The sequence below is a fragment of the Stegodyphus dumicola genome, chromosome 1 (genome assembly GCF_044657685.1).
Source record: "Stegodyphus dumicola isolate Sdum_Otavi_A_Nest chromosome 1, ASM4465768v1".
Taxonomy (NCBI): Eukaryota; Metazoa; Arthropoda; class Arachnida; order Araneae; family Eresidae; genus Stegodyphus; species Stegodyphus dumicola.
In genome coordinates this window covers 253,198,056-253,207,558 of record NC_140768.1, presented here as the reverse complement: position 1 = coordinate 253,207,558, position 9,503 = coordinate 253,198,056, and the positions used below count along the sequence as shown (strand labels likewise).

General features: G+C 28.0%; 1 long non-coding RNA gene across 1 annotated transcript; it reads right to left on the bottom strand.

The window, feature by feature from the left end:
* Nucleotides 1–404: 404 nt before the first annotated feature.
* Nucleotides 405–9,050, bottom strand: LOC118196121 (uncharacterized). Its single transcript, XR_015039800.1, has 3 exons — nucleotides 8,895–9,050; nucleotides 6,324–6,523; nucleotides 405–615 (listed from the first exon to the last, which is right to left on the bottom strand). It is a non-coding gene; the product is annotated as an uncharacterized LOC118196121 (long non-coding RNA).
* Between the last annotated feature and the right edge of the window lie 453 nt (nucleotides 9,051–9,503).

The window sequence follows — 9,503 nt, the reverse complement described above, 5'->3', positions numbered from 1 at the left end:
AAAATTAGTTCAGTGAATGGTCCAGTCAATGGATAAGGTTCTTAACAAGCAATTTTCAGTTAAAATATAATTATTGTCATAATTTAAAATTTGAAGCATTTATTGCAAAAGGTTTTAATTTAATTCAGCTACTAGGAATTCATTAAATTCCCATAATCTATAAACTGATAGTTTTATATTATTTCATAAAATTTTAAAGCAAAATTAAAAGTATTAAAGGAAATGTAATGAAATTAATTTCCATATTGCATATTCATGTAATAAATTTCTCTGCTAGAATCAAACATTCAAATTCAATGAACTAATTATTTTCATAGTCAGTAGTACAATGTATAAGATACAATATTTGCTTAAGCTAAGTATCCTCTACCAATCCAAGTCTTCATGAAAGTTAGGAAACAAACTGAACAATTAATAACTTTAATTACAGTATTTTCGTACAAGCTAATACACAAATTTTTTATTCCATTGTTTACAAACTTCCTTCTGTTGTACATTTTCCTTTTTGTTTATGATACTTTTCTCTAAATGAAACACTTTTCAACCAGTCTTTTATAATATTTTCAATAATATTGCAAGGTACCTCTCTGGTGGCCCGATTTTCTTTGAAAGCACCTAAAAGAATTAAAAAAAAAAAAAAAAAAAAAATCAAGAAATAATAAAGTTTCTCAAACTTTAATAAAAGCAATGCTGTTTCATCCTATGTGGTCGATTTAATGTAAAAATATGTTATCTTGAAATAGTACTATTGAATAATGCTTCAATTTGAGATTTCGCCGTTAGAGTTGATTTTAAAAAAATCAAAATTTTAGATAAATTTCAATTTTTCAAAAATTAGATAATTGCAAATTGAACTGTTATTTAGAAAACGGGAACTAAAAATGTAATAGAATTAAGTGTGTGGTGTATTTAATTATGGCAAAGCACACTAGGGCTTTCTGCCTAAGGGAAGGGATGCCTTTGTGGAGGACTTTCTAAGGGAAACTGGCTCGTATACACGTTACACATGGGGAAAACCACAAAAACGCCCATGCAGCCAGCCCGCTCGCGGGATTCGAACCTCGGACCGAACTACCAGTGCTTAGCGACTTTACCGCTCGGCCGCTGGTGGGCGTAATGGAATTAAGAAAAAGGATTTTTTAACAGATATTTTTTGTTAAAGATTTTGAGGTTTGCAATCCAAATACCTCATTTTTTGGCATTCTCAGATAGCATAATAAACAATAAAAAAATGAAATTTGTTTCCTTGCCAGAAAAGAAACGAAAATGATTATTTAAATCATGAAATGCTGGTCTAGTTAAAATATTTGAAAAGAATGAAATGGTCATAAAATTATGAAATATTACAAACAAAAAATGTCGAATTGTGTTTCTTTCAAGTAGCTATTTCCCCATTTAGTTTCTCTAGTGAACAAGGGTAACATGTGCTGCAAAAGATTTTCGTTTTTCCTATTTTCCTTTTATTTTAGCACCACACTTAAAGGTTCATATGAGTTACAGTCATGGAGTAGAAAAAATTATTTCATTGAAGGGATGGCAACATATATGTTACGAACGAAAATAAGGAGCATGGATACTGTCACCTTGAAATGCTTATATTAAAATAACAGAATACAGTGCAATTATGATAAAAATTTAACTACATGTGCATATGCATGTAAAGATAAATGTTTTACATATATATATATATATATATATATATATATACTCTTTTAAAATAATTCTACTTTAATTAAACTTAGGAGATAATATAATCAATTAATCAATATTGTTAAGGAAATAAATTATTATATATATACATATATATGTGTGTATGTATATACACACTATATATGTATTTTAATACGAATGTTAAGGAAATTAAATACAACTTTGACTCACAAGCAAAAATATATTACAATGACTCCCTAAATATTTTAAAATTTATTATACATATAATAAGTATAAATATAAAATTGAGAAATTTGATTTGAAATATTATTTGCCATTTACATTTTGCATATATGAATACATTTCAGTAATCAGAATAACTTTTTATCCTAGTGTTTCATTCAAATTAAAATTTAACTTAATATGAGAGATTTACAATTAATTTAAAATCAAATTGCTATGTAAATTCAATTTAATATTAGAGATTAGTGCATTGATTAGTTAGAATTGTGTCATTGTATGTTGTTAAATGTGCTTTATTTGTATTAAATTTGCGCAGGTATCTAACTAAACGGGAAATAATCTTAACAAAAAGTGAAGTAGTATTTAGTCATGAAAATTTGTCAGCGTAAATGGAGAAATGTGTAAATGAGAAAAACGTTTAATATGTAATTCTATCCATTCCTACAAATATGTATTTAGGAATTTTGGCACCCTTGTTTTAAATTGAATAAAGCATTTTACTATAGACTTTTCTTTTTTTAGAGCAATAGACTTCAGGAAAGTCGAGTAGCCAAATTTTGGGGCAACAATTACATCTATTAATATAACAGTAGTGCTAAAGCTATTTCATGATTCATTTAATGAGTGCTTATGATTTTAAACCTGTGATGGAGAACAACTACAAGAAGCGCAACATAATACTTACTCATTAGATTCTACTAAAATAGATTTGATCAATTTTAACCACAAAAAACTTTTAATAAGCAATGCCATATATATTAATATATATATATATATATATATATATATATATATAATGTTGTATGAACTTAAATCCATTTAGTGCGAGTGTTTTAATTTTTCCTTTTGCAATTGAAATATTATTCTTCGTGATGATTTAACTCCAGTCCCCGTTAAAACATTGTTAACTTTTTGCTTTCAAATTGCTTCAAGACATCTTTCGGAATATGGCTTGCCAGTATGGATGCACACTTTTAAAATGGTTCTACTTTAATTGAACTTGGGAGATAATCTAATAAATTAATCAATACTGTTTGGGAGATAAATTAATATATATATATATATATATAAATTGAAATAGAAATTGAAAAGCTAACAAGTAATTTGACTAAGACCTATTCGTCTTAAAATATCTTATTTTTTTGCGCAAAATGCTGCAAAAATATAGGAAGAAATATTCTAGTGAGCTTGCTAAAAAGTTACCAGGAGCTGTGGCTCCATAAAATAGTTAAACGCAGTATTTTTCAAAATATTAACATGGAAGTAATTTTTTAAAAAATATTAACATGAAAAGGTGAAAAAACAGCCTACACGCGAAATAAAACTGTTAAAATCAATGTTGGAAAACATGTGAATGCACTAAAAACTAATCTTATCGATGTGATATGTGAAAAGTTAACACATATAAAAAAACAGATCGACGGATATATATAAATCTATACATATGTATATAATTAATAAATATAAAGTAAAAAATCAATATGGGTTACCCTAGAAATGACTGACGGTTTTTCAAAGTTTAAAAGTGAAATAGCAAACAAATTATAACACTCACTAAAATTAATTTTGTAGAAGATTATTGGTCAAGAATTGTTTTTAGCACCAAACATCGCCAACAAATTGCGCTTCAATTTCATATATCGTCAGTTATGTCAAAATGCTCTCGAAATGGTCGCCGTTTAAAGCAATCATTTTCGAGATTGAAATACAAAATTAACACGCTCTGTAATGTCACTATTTGAATTTAGTTAAATTCACTTGAAGAAAAATATACAATCCTTGAAAAAAATCATTGAAATTTTTTTGAATATGATTAGAATATGGTTAGAATATGATTTTTATGTATTTTGAAATCGCGATTTAGTCTCAAAGATCATATTAAGTGAAATAATGGAAGTGAAGGTATTTTTTGATTTTAAAATTTTAATTTCCAAATGTACTTTTAAGCAATCGCTTTTGAACTTTCCTCTTCCTTGCATATATATATACATACAGAGAGACATGTGAATTCAAACAAATGGAGTTAATATAAACCTAAAATGATGAACTCTGTAACAATAAGTCACAAATCAAAAGAATGAATCAAAAAAATGGAAAACAAAATTGGAGCAAAATTAAATCAATACATAAATAAAACAAAGTTCGCATGAAATTTAAAGAATTAAAAAATAACTTCGGTCTTTGTCAAAGACAGCCGAAAGAAAATAGAATTATAAACAGAGACATCAAATTATATCTGGATGAATTGTACAAGTAATCAAAGAGTCCTTTGAATTAAAAGACCAAAACCTTAATTCAAAATTAAAATTTTTCCAAAAATTTAAAACTGTTTAAAAATTATTTAATGATTATTTAAGGATACTCATATAACGAAGTGTACCAGTGATATCTGCCTAAGGGAGGGAATGAATTCGTGGAGAAATTTCTAAGGAAAACTGGCTCTTCATGCTACTCATGGGAAAACCACGAAAACCAACTACGCAACAAAACCGTTCGTCTGGAATAGAAGCCAAGACGAACTCCCAGTCTTCGCTAGTGTTATACATTTAGCAACCGACGAGGCAAATTAAAATAATGATAAAAACTGCAAATATCTGAAATCAGTATTTATCACGATATCACTTGCTCCGACGTGACTCAAAATCGAATACATAAATGACAAAATAGACTAGACTCGCCTTTTGAAGTATTTTTTAACGCGCCTTCTTTAGAAGATTTTGAAGAATAAGTGAAAGCATATTTATTAATTTTAAATTAAAAAGTTTTTAAAAATTAATAACTTGGAAAATAGGAATGACATAATGTACATGAAAAAAAAAAAAAAAAAAAAAAAAAACATGCGGAATTCAAAACCACAGAGAAGGCAAAGCTGGCCAAATTTTGAAAATATGGACTTAGTAAACTTATGAAATTCAAAAAAAGATTAATTAATTTAGATCGTGAAAAAATAGCTAATAAGCAAAGTTAATGCTGAGGAATTAAACATAGCGCTAAGTGTCTCTGAAATGAACATTCTTGAAAAATAAAAGTAAATGACTAAATAGCTAGTTAATTTTTGACGTGATTCAAAATTAGTTACCCAATATATAAAAATATGAAAAAGTCAACACTTTTTTGAAAAGAGCAAATTTTGTTAATTTGAAAGTTAGAAACTTTTTTATATAAAATGTACTATAAAAGTAAAGTACAAACTTTTTATAAAAAGAACTTGAAAAAGTACAGTGACATAAAGCACAAGGCGCCAAGAAAAAGAAAAATGTAGAATTCAAAAATCTTATAATAGACAAACGTTCATAATGTGAAATTGTTAAAATGCAAAATTTCAAAATAAAATTTAACTTTGTTAAAGAAAAAAATAATCAGCAAGCAAAATTATTATAATGGAATTAAATATATAATTTCGATTTAATTATAAAAAAATAAAAAACTGAAATAAATAATTAAAAACATCTTAACATACTACTATAATTAATATAACTAAGTAAAGAAGCTTAAAAAAGTGTAGTAAAATTTAATTCACTACCGCATGAGGAAAAATTAAAAGGGATTTCTTTTTATTTAGCTATAATTTAATTTAGTAGGAGTTAATTCTGTTTTGTTTCTTTTTGTATTTAATTTATCATCCGAAGAATTAACATTCTACATGCATCAGGGCCTCTTTCGCTTCTGTTTTGGTGTTTCAAAGTCTGAACCTGAATCTAAAATTCAATGTCTTTAAAGCCGTTTTTAGACTTAAATTCAACTGTAGCATAATTAGCTACAAAAATGCATACATTTTTCATTAGATACAGTCTCATCTTTCAACTCAACAGCATATTTATTGTTTAGAATCGTTAATCACTTTAACATTTCTTATAGAAAACTCAAATCTTATTATTGGAAATTATATTTTTATTCAGATTTGTAAATGAAATATATAGATAGGCGTTTTTTAATTAAATTTAAACACAGTGTTAACATTCTGGAGCCTGATTCATGACTTCACTCAATGGAATTGAATTTGACATTTATATGGATCCGCAGGCTAAAATCTCTCGTTCAGTCTTCCTTTGAGCATCCATTATTTTATATATGGGTAAGTTTTTAAAGAGGTATTAAAATTCACAAACTAGCAAAGTATATTGAATATTAGAGTCTTACTATGAACCGTAATTAAGAATGTAGATATGATTTATTTCGGAGCGAAACTATTAAAACATAAGCTGATATAATATGAGCACAATTAATTAGAGAGAATAAGAATAAATAATATTTTTTTAGAAAAATTAAAGTATGCTTAATACATTTTCCTACGCATCAAAACATTTTTTTAAAATTTCAGTGTTTCAATTCAGAAAACAAATTATTTCAATTTTATGCTCTCGAAAAACTTCCTACCAATTAAATTAATTTGGGAAAACAGACGTAAAAATCATTTGCAGAATACTTACAATATTCTCCCAGGACAACAATTTAAAAATTCTCTCAGGATGTATCTGGTTCTCTGTGTTCCAGAATTGCTCTTTTCATGTGACTTTTTTCTTTATACGAAGGCCAGTTACATGTCCCTTTTTATCATCTGACACTCATTTGCCTGGACGACAGCCACTTCATCGGTCATTAGCAAATGTACAACGCTAAATGCCATTTTCTGTGAATGTAATGAAATAAATCCGTAAATGTTCTGAGACTGAATTGAAGTAATCTTACTTTATATGTAGTTAATTATCAACATTAAAATAGCTTGTCTTATACGAACTCAACCTTCCTGACATTCTGGGAAAATTCCTCCCTGACTTTCTGAATATATTTTGTATTTTCCATGGCAGTCTAAAATTTTCTAGGTGAGGGAAACTCTGTTAGTACACCTGATTAAAAACATAATGGATAACAAACATAATAATCCCTATATGCCACTAGCATATATATACAGTTAACAGATTCCACTGATGTAGATTCTAAATTTATTGATAGTTCTGAAATTATAATGACACCTAAATTTAGAGAACTGAAAGGATGACTAAAATTCTTTTTGTTTATTAAATCTGTAAAAAAACAATTTCTTTTTCCGATGAATTTTCTAACAGATATTTGATTATTAGAACTGATTTGTCTATAAACAAACAACAATTATCACCAGTGTCAGCAGATATCTTAAATTCTGAGAGTTGAAATGATATATTTTGCTAATTTCATTTATTGATTCCTTTTCTTCTTCAAAACGTGTTTGTTAAGAATATCTGCGTGCAAGCTGCTGCAAAGGTTTTGAAAGAGCACAAAGCATATTTTTCAGTTCCCCCCAAAAGTTCAAATGTTTTCAACAAAAAGTGTCAAGAGGCCCAAATATTTGAACATCATTTATTAAATGAATCAAAGATAGAACATTATACATTATTAAATAAATTATTAAATAAATATTTTCCCATGTAATCGAATACTGTGTTTAACAAAAGCTCTTAAATCATTTTCTGCAAATGCATCATTAGAGAAAGCAATATCTGAAGGCTTTATTAAAATAAAAATTTCCACATGTAGTAAAAAAAAGTTGTTGTACATAGCAGATGGTAAAATTGAATTCATAACAACAGGCCTAGTGTATAAAAGAAATAAATGAAACTTTGTTGCCTTCCAACTCTGTATTTCTTAAAGCATTCTAGGTTTAAGACTAAATTCGCTTGGTACGTAATGTCTTAGACAATGTGAGATGAAGATATTTCATTTACATCGCTCTAGTGCAGTTCCAGTGATTTATTGAAAGTTCAAATTTTTACTTATTTATTTGTTTATTTATTTATTGCTGCTTTAGCTGGAGAACTTAAACTGCTCTAAAATAGTTATCAAAAAGTTAAAAAAACTACACAAAATTTCAGTTTTTAACTCTAAATAATAAAAAAATGTCTATTTCATTGCTTGTGTAAATATAAGATATCTAATTTTCTTAATTAAAAAAAGAAAGATTAAATCTGTTTTAATTTTTCTTTGCAATTTAATGAAAACAGTACGTGCATAAAATACCAGTACTATATTTGAATAGTATAAAAATTGTATTTCTAAAGCCATAAACACAATCGTATATGCATGCAGATCATAGCTTCCAGCCTTGGAAAATCTTAAAAGACGGGAGATTTTCTTTAAAGACGGGTTTGCTCTAGAAAAATGAAAGGTTTTTCACTCTGCGAGTTTATACCATTTCAAAGAAATTCCAAACTCGCTTTGATTCAGTTTATGATGCATGATGGTTCAGGTTACTATAGTACTTGTAATTCAATTTTGATGTAAGATGCATTAGCATTTTATTAGATAGTCTAAAATTTATGCTCTTTACTAATTTCATTTTTTTTTTTATTTCCTCGGTTTTTTATGCTGAGGAAATCTTCAGTAGTGAAGCAAAGCTTTTATTTATCAAAGTATTTTTAAATATACGATGCATGTGAAATTAATAATTAACATACATAATAACACTAGATAAAATTAGTAATATGCCAGGTACTAAAGTAAACAAAATTAAACACGAAAATTAACTAATTAAACATTGCCTAAATCTTCACATAAAAATCTACTGATGTCTACAGCAGATTAAAACAACTCAGATTAAAAGAAATCCGATAAGAAAAATTTATTAAGGTCAATAAAATTAATAAAAAATACAATTTTTTGAAATAAAGTTTAACAAGAAAATTTATTATGAAAATCATTACAGGTGGACGAATACAATTCGCGTAATTAAAAATTTCATTATTTTGATAAATTTCGTTTTTTTTTTTTTTTTTTTTTTTTTTTTTGCTGGGAAAAATTTTTTTTAGTAAAGATTTAAATTTCGAGACTTTAAAATCTCGAGATTCGGTAATTTACCTTGAGATGTGATGAAAAACTGGGACTGAGTTGAAAACTTGAGTTGGCAGCTATAAGTTTGAGATCAACAAGATTATAGCATTTGGAAGATTTTAGACATATACAAAACAATTTTAGCAAACTTTCGTTATTAAAAATACGATTAAAAATGTGAAAATATGCATACTTACACTTTTAGTAGAGCGGATAAAACAAAGACATCAATACTTCCCTTCGATGTGGAATAATTTTAGCGGTGTTCTTGGACCTCAAACCCCGGTCTTTCGAATCGTTCTTCTTTAAGAATGACTGAGGTCAGAGTCAGCCGGACGTCAGTAATTTCAGGATTTGATTGGTTACATACGTTTTTTGGACCGCAGGGCATACTTTGAGGGAGAGTACTTTGAGGGGAAAAAGTGATTTCGTCCTTGAGAGAAATAGTGCTGTGGGACAACATATGGAGAAGCGGAAAGATCTCCAGCCTAAAGTCTACTGTGTGCAGTAGTGCTGTAGAAGTAACGAGAAATTGTGTACCCGTATGTATTCGTTACTCGGTGAACCAGTACTCGTTACTATCGTATCGTTACTCGTTACTTTCGGTAAAATCCATCGGTATCCGTATCCTGAGCCTATTTTATCGGTCTACGGCCCTAAAAAGGGCCTTGAAACGTCGCATCGCATTGAATCACGTGAGCTTTTCTACCCCGCGGGAACTGGGTAGTGCTGCGATAGGGAGTTTTGCGTCACATTTTTGAGTAGAAATAATTCACTTTATTTTGGCTATTATTTTTTGGTGCACT